The 17,537-nt window shown below is 41.9% G+C and overlaps 1 protein-coding gene across 1 annotated transcript in view; it reads right to left on the bottom strand.

The window, feature by feature from the left end:
- ABLIM2 (actin binding LIM protein family member 2) overlaps positions 1–17,537 on the bottom strand; it is a 234,885-nt gene that overhangs the window by 22,470 nt on the left and 194,878 nt on the right. The window lies entirely within an intron of this gene.

Consider the following 17,537-nt stretch of genomic DNA (forward strand, 5'->3'; position numbering starts at 1 on the left):
ACTGCCCCACCCAACCCATACCCTGCCCCACCCCTAAACACGCCCTCATGTGATCACCTCATGTTTTTATGTATAGTCAATAAATATAACTTTTTGCTTAAATACATGTGCGTGTTGCCTACAAAGTCCCAATGAAGGGAGATTTCTCTTTCAGCCATCCAGTACACTCCTCCTGATTGGCTGAGACAGAGCAGCAGTGCTATTGGCTCCCGCAGCTGTCAATTAAAGTCAGTCAGCCAATCAGGGGAGAGAGGGGGTGGGGAAAGGTCAGGACTCTGTGTCTGAATGGATACACAGAGCTCTGACTCGGCTTGGGTGCCCCCTGTAGCAAGCTGCTGGCTGAGGGGCACTCAAAAGATGGAGGGGCTTGGAGCAGCAAAGAGGGACCCGAGAAGAGGAGGACCTGGCCTGCTCTGTGCAAAACCAACTGCACAGAGGAGGTAAGTATAACATGTTTGTTTAAAAAAAAAAAAAAAAAAAAAACGAGCCTTTACAATCACTTTAAGCCTGGTACACACATGCCAAATGTCGGGCGACATAGGGCGGTTCAATAAAAACCGTCCGACATTCGGCCCGCGTGTGTCAGCCAGTCCGTTCGGCTGGCTTCTGTCAAAGGAGCATGCTGGAAAACCAGCAGCCGACCAGCTCCCAATCAGCACTTTCAGCCAATGGCACGGAGCGCTGACCGGAGTGCTCTGGCGAGGGGGCCGCTGGTTTGACCGGAAAAAAAAAAACATATAGTTTGCCCCGGCGGTTTGCCCTGGCGGTTACACAAAATTTCTCACCTCCAGCTAGGCAACTCCAATTAACATCTGCTAATCAGGTTGCGGTTGGGTTTTTAAGACCTACCGTATAAAGGTTTAAATTATTTACTGTTATTAATGAGAAGAAGCTGCTCAGATAAGTACACAAAATACTTTCAAGAATGTCAGTTTATAGTCACAAACCCACAAAGGGCAGGATGTTGCCTAAGGTATGTAATATTTCCCAAAACCAGACACAGGTAACATCATTTCAGCTTCCACTGAAGATGACACTGGAGCCCCTTCTATGATCACAACAGAAACAATCCTCTCCATTGTGTTTACTGTATAAAGAATATGCGTGGGTGGACTCTAACACTATTTGCTGGCAGTATGGAAAACTCAGTCAACATGTAAAATATATTAATATGCTGGGAATGCTGCTGCGGTGAGATCATACTTGCTAAAGTAACCACATCGTATGGTCTGTATTTCCTCTAAAACAAAAACTCTGGCAGATCTCCCCTCCATCCTGTGAAGATAGGAACATTCAGGTCAACACTGAACAGTAGGAAGTAAGGAAGAACTCTACTCCATAACCTCTCCGTATCTGAAGGCTGGAAGGGCTGCTAGTACATATTAGCTGACACTCTAATCCACAATAATCTGCGCTCTGTGTCTGCATTGCTATAGTGAGGAATTCCAGGCACATATTTTTAAATATCAGTACAGTTTTATTTCAAGTTTGTTAACCACTTCAACTCTGGAAGGTTTTACCTCCCTTCATGACCAGGTAATTTTTTATGCTATTCAGCACTGCACTACTTTAACCACTTAAGGACCGAGCCTCTTTCTGAGATTTTTATATTTTTTTTGCTAGAAAATTACGTAGAATCCCCAAACATTATGCATTATTTTTCTTTCTTTTTAAAATAATTTATTGAGAATGATACAATACAAGTTAATAATACAATTTTTATATGCATTTTTTTTCTAACACCCTAGAGAATAAAATGGCGGTCATTGCAATACTTTCTGTCACACCGTATTTGCGCAACGGTCTTACAAGCGCACTTTTTTTTAGGGGAAAATACACTTTTTTGAATTAAAAAATAAGACAACAGTAAAGTTAGCCCATTTTTTTTATATTGTGAAAGATAATGTTACGCCGAGCAAATTGATATGTCAGGCCGCGTACACACGCGCGGACTGTTCGCCCAACTTTGTCCGCTGAACAGTGTTTGGGCGGACAGTCCGCTCGTGTGTGGGCTTTCAGCGGACAGTTTCAGCGGACAGTTTGACGAACAAGGTTTTTCGGAAATTCCGTAAAACTGTCCGCTGAAACCTTGTTTCAGCGAACAGTCCGCCCGTGTGTAGGCTTGTTTGTCAAACTAAGTTCCGCGCATGCTCAGAAAGGATTTACACGCCGAAAGTTATAATGCAGTGTATAGGACGTCGTATTTTTCGTCCCGTCGTACGTGCCGTTCACGTCATCGCGCACGGTTTCAGCAAACTGTTCGTTCGTCGTGTGTGGCCATGTCCGTCCATGCTAATTTTGAGCGGACTGTTTGCCGAAACTGTTGGACGGACAAAGTTGGACGAACAGTCCGCGCGTGTGTACGCGGCCTTATACTTCAAAATTGCGCCCGCTCGTGGAATGGCGACAAAATTTTACCCTTAAAAATCTCCATAGGCGACATTTAAAAAATTCTACAGGTTGCATGTTTTAACCACTTGCCGACCAGCACACGCCGATGTACGTCGACAGAATGGCACGGGCAGGCAAATGGGCGTACATGTACATCCCTTTAAATTTGCCGCCCTGCCATCAGGAGCGTGCCGCCGGCGGCGCGCTCCCGCGGTGGTCGGGACCCCCCGTGAGTCCGGTCGCGGGACCCGCGGACTCGATCGCCGCGGGCATACCCGTGATCGTCTCACGGAGCGGCCAAATGAAGAAATGCTGTTGTAAACAGCATTTCTCCATTCTGCCTAGCAACTAGTGACGCTGATCTCTGCTCCATGTGATTGGAGCAGAGATCAGTGTTCACTAAATGAAAGCCCAACCCCCCCACAGTTAGTAACACACCCCTAGGAACACTTAACCCCTACACTGCCACCCACTGGTTAACCCCTTCACTGCCAGTGTCATTTACACAGGAATCACTGCATTTATATAGCAGTGATTACTGTATAAATGACAATGGTCCCAAAAATGTGTCAAAAATGTCCGATGGGTCCCCCACAATGTCGCAGTCACAATAAAAATCGCTGATCGCCGCCATTACTAGTAAAAAAAAAATAATAAAAAATTATTAATAAAAATGCCATAAAACTATCCCCTATTTTGTAAACGCTATAACTTTTGCGCAAACCAATCAATAATCGCTTATTGCGATTTTTTTTACCAAAAATATGTAGAAGAATACGTATCGGCCTAAACTGAGGGAAAAAAATGTTTTTTTATATATTTTTGGGGGATATTTATTATAACAAAAAGTAAAAAATAATGCGTTTTTTTCAAAATTGTCGCTCTATTTTTGTTTATAGCGCAAAAAATAAAAACCGCAGGGGTGATCAAATACCATCAAAAGAAAGCTCTATTTGTGGGGAAAAAAGGACGTCAATTTTGTTTGGGAGCCACGTCGCACGACCACGCAATTGTCAGTTAAAGCGACGCAGTCCCCAATCGCAAAAAGTGGTCTGGTCTTTGACCAGCAAATTGGTCCAGTCTGAAAGTGGTTAAGTTACAGAGGAGGTTCCGGGCTAGAATTAATGCTCTCCCTCTACCAATCGCGGCGATACCTCACATGTGTGGTTTGAACACCGTTCTCATATCATGTATGTGTTCGGTTCTGCACGCGAGCTCGTCGGAACGGGGCGCATTTAAATTTAAATTTTTTTTCTTATTTATTTTATCTTTTTGTAGCGCCGGCTCCTGAAGAGCACGTGCTATGTTTTTGAAATGTAAGGTTAAATCTGAACTGCAGTTTGGTTTGGGTATGATTATTCCAAATTTTGACCTCAGCATCAGTCTGACTGGACTATAGGGTGTTCAGCCTGGCCACCGGGGGCACTGTCTCTTCTGGCAGGCATGGAACCACAGTCTGGTTGGGTGCTTTAAGGTTACTTACTCTCAGAGCCCGCCCAGTGGGAGTGTCACTCTTGCTGTGCTGGGAGAGGATACTTAAGATGCGGATGTCACGTGGTTCGGGGTTCCGGTCCAGAAAGTATGTTCTGACTCAATGGTTCTGGTTCTCCTGACCAGCCCCCAGGAAGGCTATGGCCTGGGGTGCGGATCCACCTGATTTTATGTCTCGGGGCTGGCTAGCCCAAGTCAAGGAAACTAAAGAAAGGATTCCGAGGTGGTCCGGTGACATCTCCGGTTGTGGAGAGGCCCAGCAACTTCGCAGCTATCCAGGGGAGGACTCTTCAGAAGAAGGCCACGTACGGGTTGGCTTCTTAGCAAGAGCCTGGTAGGGCTGAAGTACCTAAGTGAATCCAATCTCGTGGGTATCGCCAAACCAGCTGAAAGATTCAGGTATTACACGAGTGTTCTACAACAACGTCTGTGGCAGAGACTTGTTTCTGATTTAAGCACCTTGTTGGCTGCTATGCCTTGTGAGAGAGGGACTTATATTGTTTAGTTTACTTAAATTTTTTGTATTTTCACACTTTCTCTTAAATGTTTTTTTTGATCACTTTTATTCCTATTACAAGGAATGTAAAGATCCCTCGTAATAGGAATGGTGCGTGACAGGTCCTCTTTATGGAGAGATCTGGGGTCTATAAGACCCCAGATCTCTTCTCCACACTGGAAAAACAGAGATCCCAAAAAAAAAAAAAAAGTGCGATATCTTTCTTTACATGCGATATCTTTCTTTACAGCCATGTCCTCGGCATGGTTTACTTCTGCCGGCCGGACATGACATCATAACGTCGCGCCTGGTCCTCCAAAGGTCATAGTGATGACCGGAAATCCCTATGATCAACATCCAGCGGCGGTGGGTTCCTTCTCCGGTTCGCCGATCATATACGGGCGAGCCGGAAGAAGCACCGGAGGGGGGCGGAAGGTGGGGATGTCCCTTCCCACTGCCTGTAAGAAAGATCAAGCGGTTGAACTGCCACTATGATTGTACTTACTGTGCGAGAATCGCCAGCTTTAAAAGAGGAGATCTGAATGATGCCTGCAGCTGCAGGCATCATTAACATATCCCCACTCAAAGTCAAAGAGGTCATATGACGTCCTTGGGCTGGAAGTGGTTTTAAATGACAATTGCTCTGTCTTGCAATACTGTACCCTAATGACATTTTTATATTTTTTATTCACACAGATAGAGATTTATTTTGGTGGTATTTAATCAATACTGGGGTTTTTACATTTTTTGCTACATTAACAAAAAATACCAAACATTTAAAAAACAAAACAAAAAAACGTTTTTTTTGGTTCTGTTAAAAAATTGTGCAAATAAATAATCTTTCTTCATAAATTGAAGCCAAAATGTATTCTGCTACATTTCTTCGGTAAAAATAACCCAAATCAAAGTATAGTATTTAGTCTGTGTCAAAGTTATAGAGTCTACAAACTATGGGATATATATTTGAAAATTGATTAATACTGACTCATTTTCTGAGGCCCTAAAATGCCAGGGCAGTACAAATCCCCCCAAATGGCCCATTTTTGGAAATCAGACAATCCAAGGTATTTAGTAGGAGGCCTGGCAAGGTTTTTGAAGTTGCAATTTTTTGTCTCAATTTTTTTCGAAAACAAAATGTTTTTGTTTTGTTTTTTTACATTTTTTTCATGTGACTGGTGTGACGGTGATCAGGGATACTGACTGGTGACAGTATGTTAGAAAAAAAAACGAAACAATTTTTTATTCCATTTATTTAAAAAAAATTATTCTCTTTTTTGCATACTGTCATTCAAAATACAATAGTTTAGTGTCACAGTAGTGACACTGTACTACTCTGGAGGGGTTATCTTGTTTTTTTTTTTTTACACTGATGATCACTGTAACAACAATCGTTTGAACTGTCATAAATAAATTTACTTCATGACTCACTTTACTATTGTGATGCTGTAAATGCCCACAACTATCACATGGTACAGGGCACTGTGATTGGCCCAGGTACCATGTGACCACTGGTGACAAATCACAGATCACACACAGTGGTAAACAATGATGTCATCAATGGATTCCATTTATGACTGCTGTTCACTAATTGATGTGATCGCACAAAGATCATGTGGTATCTGGACCAATCACAAGGGGCCAATACCCCTTGTGATCGGACCGCAATCCGTTCACAGATCGCGTTGTTGCGCACCCCAGGGGGCACGCGCAGTGCAACGTACTAGTGTGTCGTAGTGCCTGCTCAAGCCGCCGGCCAGCAGTAAAATTATTGTCAACAAGTGTTTAAAACTCAGTGTCTTATAAACAATCTCAATTAAAAAAAAAAATGCTTTCTTTAAATTTTTTCATCCTTTGTTACATCTCCTGCAACCCCTTTTAAGGTACTTCCTGTCTACATGCACTGAGATGGATGCATGATGTTTCTCGGGCGAATAACAACAGTAGACAATGCCTGGGTAATGTGTGTTGAAACAGTCACTTGTAGTCTCTATGGTGATAAGGTGGCAATGCAGGAGCACCATAGGGAGACAGAGGCAAAGTATTGTCATCCTATTACAGGAAGCACTTGAGTAAGGTACCTTGTGGGCAGGATCACAAGGTATTTTGTTAATGAAAGCTGCGGATTAAACAAAAATGTAAAATTTCTTTTGAAATGACATTAACATATTAAAGCTTGCATGAGATTTAAGTGAGTGGGGCTACATCTACTTTACCTACTTTTTTTACATACCACTTACATAAGTATCTGTCTCGTAATTGCTTCTGTGGTCCCCTGCACAGCAGCACTCACACTAGGAGTGGTTGGGTAGGCACATTGAACCAATCAGGCTTTAAACAGTCAATCAGTGCAGTCAGCCCAATGCTCACCATGCTTACAGGACAGGACAGGTGAGCACAAGGATGACCTTATCAGTAAGCTGCTGCTCTAACACTGTCCAATCAGAAAATGTGGAGGATTTTGGACCAGGCTTTCTTATTCTACTGCAGTGCATAATTTACCCATAATATAAAATAAATATATTCCAGCTGGGAGCGTAGGACCTATTCATGAATATGACAGGTATGCACAGCCAGGAACTCAGAAACCAGGTATTGCTGGTTTGAATAGACACTGAACAGCTGTGGCAATATTTTTGTCTCTGAATGTTCCCGGTTCTGCCTGTTATAGCATCCATTATGAGAGTCTCACTCTGCCTGCAGGATTTTCCTTGTGACTTAAGTGGGTCTACTGAAGCAAGGGGCAGAGTCAGGAACTCTGGTGAGGATATCTCACTGCTGGTGTTCCTGAGAAGGTAGAAGAAGCCATTGGGCTGATTTCCAGTATCTAATCAACACAGAAGTGAGAGTTTTGGGCGGACTGACCCTTTAAGACTGTCATATTGATACAGGTGTTTTCCATTGTAAAAATCTTCTCCTGGACCTGTGATCTTAACATTAACATTACCTCACATACACTCATCCCTCCATGGCTGCTGGATTTATTTTTCAGTCCCCTCTCTCACCCCATGGACTCTGGGATGTCTTTGAAGTGTATGATCTCTTCAAAATAGCAAAAGCCAAATCCACACCTGGCCCAGGCCAAGCTGATCAGAATTAATGCTACATAAACAGCACTGTGACTAAAGGATCTTCAGAAGCTCCATGTCTTAGAGAGGCTGCCAAGGGTTCATTTATCAGTCCAAAACAAATGCGGCTTCCTCCACCAGCAACCTCATTTAAAGAGCCACTCCAACAAACAGCTAAAGACATAATGTAGGGACTGTTTTTCCTATCTACATAACACACATATTCTTCTAATTACCTTCCCCCATCTATTCCTATCACTGTCCCACTAACATAATGAATGCAACAAACCAGTTCACACCTTGCAGTTCTGTAGAATCCAGATACAGTTAGGTCCATATATATTTGGACACAGGCAAAATTTTAGTTTTTTTTCCGGTATTTACCAAAACATATTCAAGCTATAGTTAAATATGTGAATATGGATATGGGCTGAAAGTGCACACTCTCAGGTTTAATTTAAGGGTATGTACATCCATTTTGGATGAAGGATTTAGGAATTAAAACTCTTAAGAATAGCCACCCCCCCCCCTTTTTTTCAAGCGACCAAAAGTAATTGGACAATTGAATCAAAAGCAGTTTACTGGCTTCGGTATTTCTTCATCAATTAAGCAGGTAAAAGGTCTCAAATTGATTCTAAGGCTGGCCATACATTATACACTTTTCTTCTACAACTTTCCTTTAGATCAAAACCATATAATATGAGGTCACACCTAAACGCTTTCAATTTTGTATGCAATCAGGCAGGCCTTTGTACTACATAGTTGAAGGTTAATCTAAAGAAAATTTAACAAGAAAATTGTATCATGTATGGCCAGCTTAAGTGTGGTATTTGTATTTGGAATCTATCGCTGTGAACCTACATCATGAGTTCAAAGGAGCTGTCCATGCAAGTGAAACAGGCCATTGTAAGGCTTAAAACACAAAACAAATCCATCAGAGAGATAGCAGCAACATTAGGAGTGACCAAATTAACAGTTTGACACATTCTGAGGAAAGAAGAACCCACTGGTGAGCACAGCAACATAAAAAAGCCTGGACGTCCACAAAAGACAACAGTGGTGGATGATCGCAGGATCCTCTCTATAATTAAGAAAAAAACCATTCACAACATCCAGACAAGTGAAGGAGACCCTCCAGGAAGTGAGCTTATCATTATGAAAGTCTGCAATCAAGAGAGGACTTCACGAGAGCAAATATAGAGGGTTTACCACAAGGTGCAAACCATTCATAAGCCTGAAGAATATAAAAGCCAGATTAGACTTTGCCAAAAAAACATCTAAAAAAAGCCAGACCAGTTCTGGAAAAGCATTCGTTGGACAGATTAATCTGTACTAGAATGACAGGAAGAAAAAAGTGTGGAGAAGGCTCATGATCCAAAGCACACAACTTCATCTGTTAAACATGGTGGAGCTTGCAGTGTGATGGCATGGGCATGCATGGCTTCCAGTGGCACTGGATCATTGGTGTTTATTGATGATGTGACAGAAGACAGAAGAAACCGGGTGAATTCTGCAATGTTTAGAGATATACTGTCAGCTCAGATTCAGCTAAATGCAGCAAAGTTTAGCTTCACAGTACAGATGGACAATGATCCAAAACTCACTGCAAAAGCAACCCAGGAGCTGTTGAAGGAAAATAAGTGGAATATTCTGCAATGGCCGAGTCACTCACCTAACTTGAACAGGGGTGCACCTACCAGCTCACCAAAAAAACACTGGGCTAAAAACATTCATCTTATTGAACCCAATTAAAATTAAAAAAATAGTGCCATATAGTATGCTATAAAATGCTAAATTAAGTGAGAAACAGTGTAGGTCAAGGATACAACTAATAGTGGTATCCCACCTTTGGCTCATATAGTTTAGTTTTCTACCGAATTCGAAAAATCGGCCACATTCGAAAATATTTCAACCAAATTCGAAAATATTTCTACCGGATTCGAAATGATTTCAACATGATTCGACATTATTTCAACCACATTCGAAAATATTTTGTGACCCGACTTTAGGGCCATGTATCTCGGGGTCACTTGGTGCTAGAAACTCCAAATTTGGATATGTTGTAGTGCTATTGTGTTTGCATACCAAATTTGGGGTTTCTAGCTATAAGTGACCCCGAGATATGTGGCCCCAAAATCGGGTCGCAAAATGTAATTCTCTGCTCTAATAACTAATAACATTTTGCGATCCGATTTTGGGGCCACATATCTCGGGGTCACTTATAGCTAGAAACCCCAAATTTGGTATACAAACACAATAATACTAGCACTACAACATATCCAAATTTTAAGTGTCTAGCACCAAGTGACCCCGAGATACATGTCCCTAAAGTCGGGTCACAAAATATTTTCGAATGCGGTTGAAATAATGTCGAATCATGTTGAAATAATTTCGAATGCGGTTGGAATAATTTCGAATCATGTCGAATTCATTCGTTATATTTCTTTCGTATTCGTTGTAATTTGTTATTTTTTTATTCGGACATTCGGATGCATCCGAATGTCCGAAAGATGCAAAATTCGGCCGAATTTCGATTCGTTACGAAATGAATTGCACAAGCCTAACTGGTGGCAACACTCTGTCTAGGTTCTATCCCCTGACACTGGTGGTAACACTCTGTCTAGGTTCTATCCCCTGACACTGGTGGTAACACTCTGTCTAGGTTCTATCCCCTGACACTGGTGGTAACACTCTGTCTAGGTTCTATCCCCCAACACTGGTGGTAACACTCTGTCTAGGCTCTATCCCCTGACACTGGTGGTAACACTCTGTCTAGGTTCTATCCCCTAACACTGGTGGTAACACTCTGTCTAGGCTCTATCCTCATTCTTTCTCAAAGATCTGAGCAGAGTTTGGTACCTTGTTCATCATCAACAAATGTAGTAGTATGTATTTAGGGCAATGCCATTTATTGACTAAATAAGCAGATTGTAGTGAAAGCTTTCAAGGCACATTGGCTTCTTCTTCAAGCAATACTCGTCCATTGCCCAAAGCGGAGGCCAGTCTACCTCAAAAGCTTGCACTGCAATCTGTTTATGTCACCAGTAAATGGCATCGCCCTAAATCCAAACTTCTACAGAGGTTTTCATGAATTTTAGAGTTTACAGAGTTTATTTTGCCAAGGATAAAGAATAACAAACTGTCACATCACCATCAGAGCGAAAAGTAGATTGTGTGCATTAAATTGTATTAGGTTAAGCCCGAGGTATACTTCTAATCCAAACATAACCGTTTTAAAAGGGCAATAAAAATAAATGGACTTTGAATATACTCTGGTCCAATTAGATTATGTTCATAAACTATTTTATCCTTAAAAATTTAATTTTATTTTACATATAACACACATAAAACATAAGACAATTTACTTTGAAATCGAGCACAACCCTATTTGTAAAGCACTTTACAATTACTGAGCCCATCACTGTATAACTTCGTATTCTACATTTGTTAGATATTTCAGGCATTGAGCTGGATAAGCAGTTAAATGCATACAATGCCTTGAAAAAGTATTCATACTAATTTTCCATATTTTGTCATGTTACAACCAATGTAAATGTTTTTTATTGGGATTTTATGTGATAGACCAACACAAAGTGGCACATAATTGTGAAGTAGAAGGAAAATGATAAATTGTTTTATTTATTTTTTTTACAAATAAATATGTTAAAAGTGTGGGGTGCATTTGTATTCAGCCCCCCCTGAGTCAATACTTTGTAGAACCACCTTTCACAATTGCAATTGCAGCTGCACGTCTGTTTGGGGATGTCTCTACTAGCTTTGCACATCTAGAGAGATTTTTGCCCATTATTCTTTGCAAAATAGCTCAAACTTTGTCAGATTGGATGGAGAGCGTCTGTGAACATTTCAATTTTCAAGTCTTGCCACAGATTCCCAATTGAATTTAGGTCTGGCCTTTGACTGTGACATTCTAACACATGAATATGCTTTGATCTCAGCCAATCCATTGTAGCTCTGGCTGTATGTTTAGGGTCGTTGTCCTGCTGGAAGGTGAACATCCGCCCGAGTCGCAAGTCTTTTGCAGACTCTTAGCCCTTGTACACACGGTCGGAGATTCCGACGGAACGTTTCCTATCAGACCGTTTTGTCGGATATTCCGACTGTGTGATTCTATCAAATGACTGTGTATTCTAACAAATGTAGAATACGAAGTTATACAGTGATGGGCTCAGTAATTGTTGTGTTGGTCTATCACAGCCTTTCTCAACCTTTTAACCCTAGAGGAACCCCAAAAATTATTTTCAGGTCTTGAGGAACCCTTACTAAAACCAATTTATCAGGGGTCAATAGGAACAATGTCCCTTATACTGGTGGCCAATAGGAAGAAAGTCCCACTTAAAGTGGAGCTCAGAATGCCATCCTTAACCTCCCTGGCGGTATTCCCGAGTTTGGCTCGGGGTGGAATTTCAGAACCAAAAGCAGTAACCCCGAGCCAGACTCGGGATCGCATTGCAGGATCCAGGAAGAGCTTACCTTGTCCCCTGGATCCTGTGATGTCTCCCCTCAATGTGAGCGGCTCGTCCTCTGCTCAATTCATCACGGAGCCAGGCTCCATTCCCTGCGAGCATTGCGACGAGGACGGAGAATGGCGCCAAATTCAAAAAGTGAAACACACACAAAACATACAGTACACTGTAATCTTACAGATTGCTGTATGAAATGATTTCACATCCCTTTTGTCCCTAGTGGTTTCTCCAGTGTCCTGCATGTAGTTTTATATTATAAATACTGTTCTTTCTGCCTGGAAACTGGAGATTGTCCATAGCAACCAAAACTGTCCCTTTACATCAAAAGTGGTTTTAGACCAGCTAGAAAACAGCGATAATAAATTAGAATCACTTGCAGAATTGAGAGATAGTGATTTGTGGGGAAATCCGTCATCAAACACTGAAAGTAATGACAGGGACAATTCTGCAACTGAGCAAATTTCAGTGTTTTGATTTGATTTCATTATTGAATCATTATATTATATTATTGAATATTATTGAAAAAGAAAAAGAGAAAAACTGCACTAAGGTGGAACACAAGAAACAATTGTAAAGATTGGTCCTAAGCGGATCAGATTTACTTAACTGTGTCACATAACTACAGAAAAAACTACAGATAAATGTGGAATTTAGCGCAGCTTATATATTTATCATTATATTATTATTTGGTATAATTATTTATAGTTTATAGTTATTCATTATATTATATTATATTATATATATATATATATATATATATATATATATATATATATATATATATATATATATATAATTTATAATTTCGTTTATCAAACTTTATCATACCCGGGATGTCTACTAGACTCTGGTTTGGACAGATTTAAGTGAGTTATTCCTAAGAATAGCAGGCCTACAATATAAAACGCCACATTTCCATGCAAAATAATGATACCGCTTTTAGCACCAAAAATCTGAAATAATCATACTGCCATGGAGGTTAAAGACAGCTAGAAAAATATTTTGTGTCATGTTGCTGGCTTTGCTAAGTGATGCTGAACCTTGAACTCTGTAGGCACCATCAAAAGGGTGGTTCATCAGCCACAGCTCAAGGAACCCCTAGCAACCTCTGGCTGGTCTATCACATAAAATCCCAATAAAATACATTTACGTTGGTTGTAACATGGCAAAATGTGGAAAATTTCAGAATGCTGACTGTGTTGATGAAGAAAAGAAGTGATTTTCTTTCATTCAATTCATTATTAAAAGAAAGAAAATTATATAATCTATGACTTGCTTAAAGAATAAGTTCACCTTTCATAACATGTTACATGTTACACTCATATTCAGGGTGTAACATGTTATGAATGCGCCAGCCCCCCGCACCCCCCTATCCCCACTGTGACAGCAGACTGAGGCTTCTCTCCCAATGTCTGCTGCCACAATTTAAAAAAGATGCCGCCATTCAAGTCCTCTGTGAATGGAAAACTACAAGGTCTGGCAGTCTTTGTGGCTCTTGGCTTGTAATTTTCAATGAACCACCACAGCACTGTGAGAAACTCCTGCAACAGAAAATAATAAATGCAGATATTTTTACCTGCAAAAACATTTGCAATTATTATTATTATTTTTTTTTTAAAGTGAACTTATTCTTTAAGAGTTTATGTAACATTGAGAGATCTGGAAGGAGCGTGATACCCTGTACACACAACCGGTTTTCCCGTCCGAATAAATGCTGAAACTGTCTTGTGTACACACAATCACACCAAAGTCCGATCGTCAAGGACGTGGTGACGTACAACACGTATGACAGAACTAGAAAAAGGAAGTTCAATAACCAGTAGCCAATAGCTTCCATCTTGTACTTGCTTCAGAGCATGCATCGTTTTTGGTCCGTCTGAACAGCATTCCCGATAGGAATTGGTTCTGTCAGAAATATTTAGCACATGTTCCATTTCTAGGTGCGTCACAATTTTCGATTTAAACAAGTCTGATGGGCTATACACACGATCGGAATATACGATGAAACTTTTTGTGTCGGACATTCCGTTCATGTGTACGCGGCATTAGATGTTGTCTTAGGCAGCCCATACATTAGTAATTTTTCTTGCTGAAACAGCGAGTTGAACAAAAAAAAAAGACCCAATGCCGACATCCACACATTTGCACCAGCAGTGCTGATCGTGCAGTGATTTTCCAGCAGGCAGCCCATACATGGATCAAAATTTGGTCAGTCCTTTCTGAATCAGACATACCAATCCATGTATAGCCAGCTTTATAAAGGAAATGGCAAAATGGGGTGGAGGGTAAGTATTTAGGTAGGTGGCAGAATTTAGAGAAATGGAGGTGTGGGATTGGGGGAAAGATTAAGGAATGGGACAGGTACAGAGAGGTAGAGGAGAAAGGAGAAAGTGGTTGGGGAAAAGAGAAATAAAGAGGGCAGGTGCATAAGAGCCCAAGGGCCATCCACCATTCAGATTGTCAGTAAGAAATTACTGCACCACTGCACCATGGGTTGCATACATGAAAATGGAAGGCTGCCAAAGTTGTGTTGTGTGTGTGTCTATAAGAATAGCAGTTATTTCCTCGATCATTAATGCATTTATGTGATTTTTAACTTTGACAGTTAAGTTTAAAGAGGAGCCTTCCAAACTCTAGTAATGGTTAGTCTGATAGCCATAAGGCTGCTTTCACACTGGGGCGGTTTTCAGGCGTTACAGCGCTAAAAATAGCGCCTGTGTAGCGCCTGAAAAAAACCGGCCCCTTTCACTCCAGTGTGAAAGCCTGAGGGCTTTCAAACTGGAGCGATGCGCTGGCAGGACAGTGAAAAAAGTCCTGCTAGCCACATCTTTGGAGCGGTGAAGGAGCGGTGTATTCACCGCTCCTACCCATTGAAATCAATGGGACACCGCGGCAATACCGCCGGCAAAGCGCTGCTGCAGCGGCGCTTTGCGGGCGGGTTTAACCCTTTTTCGGCCGCTAGCGGGGGTTAAAACCACCCCGCTAGCGCCCGCAGACCGCCGCTAAAACGACGGTAAAGCGCCGCTAAAAATAGCAGCACTTTACCGCTGACGCCGCTCCCGCCCCAGTGTGAAAGCAGCCTAAAGATACGAGTAATTAAAGCTCTTAGTGCTCAGACAATACCCGGAAAGGGTGTCTAAGCCCATACATGGACATCTCTCTTCTGGTCATCATCAACCTACAGAACAGATATTTCACTGATAGTCAGATTTCAACCCTTAACTGCAATGTTGTAAAGACCACAGTATAAAGAGCAACAACACTAGCTGAAATGAAAAATTATGATAAGACATCTGAAGACATAAACTGGGGGAACACGAGCAAAGTTCAGCTGTGAACAATTAACTTCAAAGCAAAGTGTACCTGTTTCCTATAAGCAAGGAGTTAAAGGCTCTTTGTTTTTTTTTACTTTTTCTTATAGACCCCTTTCACACCACACCGCCCATTGCGTCGGCGGTAAAACGCCGCTATTTTTAGCAGCGTTTTACCGCTGGATTTGCGGCGCATTTCGGCTGCTAGCGGGGCGCTTTTACCCCCGCTAGTGGCCGCGAAAGGGTTAAAACGGCCGGCAATACGCCGCAATAGCGGCGCTTTGCCGGCGGTATTACAGCGCTGTCCCATTGATTTCAATGGGGAGCAGCGGTGGAGGAGTGGTAAACACACCGCTCCTTCACCGCTCCAAAGAAGCTGCTGGCAGGACTTTTTTCTGACGTCCTGCCAGCTCACCGCTGTAGTGTGAAAGCCCTCTGGCTTTCACACTACAGACAATGGTGCAGCTTCTTTAGGGCGGATTGCAGGCGCTATTTCTAACGCTATAGCGCCTGCAAAACACCCTGGTGTGAAAGGGGTGTTATTGCAGAGTGCCAATTTTACATTGGTAGACTGTTTCATAAATGCAAGTCAAGTGTTTGGTTTGCAGTTGTAGCCACGTTGATCTTGATGAGCGAGTTTTGCAGGCGTTTCCACCTATCAAAGCATCGCAACCACAGCATGTGTACAGCCCGGTTAGGCTGTAATGTTAGAATTCCGGTGGGAGGCCAGGGCGGGAGGGGTGTGGTAAAATCACAGTTCAGTTACCTGTTTTTACCTGTTTTCAGTCACACCAGAAAACTATTCTACTGTAAGACACCAAGATAGCAAATATCCAACAGTAGTGTGCTTCCTTGTATGCATACTACAAGCATGCCAAACCAAAAATTAAGTTTTCTGTACTCTTCTGCTAAATCATTTGTGATGGAGCAAGCATCTGTCATCTCGGCAATCAATTCTGCCCATATGCTGCACACATTGCGCCTGGGTGCCAATCAAACCTCCGTATTTCAGTAGATAACAGGGAAACTTGCCATATGTGTACATCAATGCATTCCTTCTATGTAAGAAAAATATCAGCGCTGCATCAAGGGCTGCAATAATGATTTACCATGCCCTATCAACAAAGCTTACCACAACAGCCCAATGGGTGCTCACTATGTTTTCAATTCTGAAAAGTTTTATAAATGGGGGTTATTCTTGGCTGTACAGGATACTAAAAAAAATAAAAATACAAATCACAGTCCATATCAGCCGTTTTAAAAGCTCATCACTGAAAAATTTCCTAATAACAATGTTTTAACCATACACTAAACTGTCAGAGAGCCCACAAATGTTCAAAAACATAATTTTAAAACACACTGTCTAATTGTGTAATAAAATTATACTTTTTGGCATTTATTCATAGGCTCTTTGACAGTGACAGCCTTGTGTGTGGTCTCATCTTCTATGTGGGATCCTAAGCTGTACATGACTTGTATGTCATCTCAGGCTATATGTGCCCCCAGTGTGGTCTTTGGCTGTACACATCCTGTATGTGGTCTCAGGCTATATGTACCCTCAGTGTGGTCTCAGGTTATATGTACCCTCAGTGTGGTCTCAGGTTATATGTACCCTCAGTGTGGTCTCAGGTTATATGTACCCTCAATGTGGTCTCAGGCTGTTCACGCCCTGTGTGTGTTCTCAGGCTGTACATGCCCTGTGTGTGTTCTCAGGCTGTGTACGCCCTGTGTGTGTTCTCAGGCTGTGTACGCCCTGTGTGTGTTCTCAGGCTGTACATGCCCTGTGTGTGTTCTCAGGCTGTGTACGCCCTGTGTGTGTTCTCAGGCTGTGCATGCCCTGTGTGTGTTCTCAGGCTGTGCATGCCCTGTGTGTGTTCTCAGGCTGTACATACCCCATACGTACTCAGCCTGTATGTGCCTTTTGTGTGATCTCATGATATACTTGCTCTGTTTATGGTCTCAGTCTCTAAATACATTTTGTATGGGCTCAGGCTCTATGTGCCCTGAGTGTGGTTCCATGCTATATGTACCCTCGGTGTGGTCTCCGGCTGTACATGCTCTGTGTGTGGTCTCATGCTATACATATCCTATGTATGATCTCAGGCTGTACATGCCATGTGTGATCCCAATGCTATACTTGCTCTGTGTATGATCCCAGGTTTCACACGACTTTTGTGTGGCCTCAAGCTGTACCTGCCTAGTGTGTGTTCCCAGTGGCCAATCAAATAACTTTAAAATTGTTTTCCTGCCAAGCCAGAAATAATGCTTTCTGAAGCCTTGCCCTAAATGATTTTCCCGT

The sequence above is a fragment of the Lithobates pipiens genome, unplaced genomic scaffold, assembly GCF_037356315.1.
Source record: "Lithobates pipiens isolate NorthernLeopardFrog02 unplaced genomic scaffold, aLitPip1_a1.2 Scaffold_13, whole genome shotgun sequence".
Taxonomy (NCBI): Eukaryota; Metazoa; Chordata; class Amphibia; order Anura; family Ranidae; genus Lithobates; species Lithobates pipiens.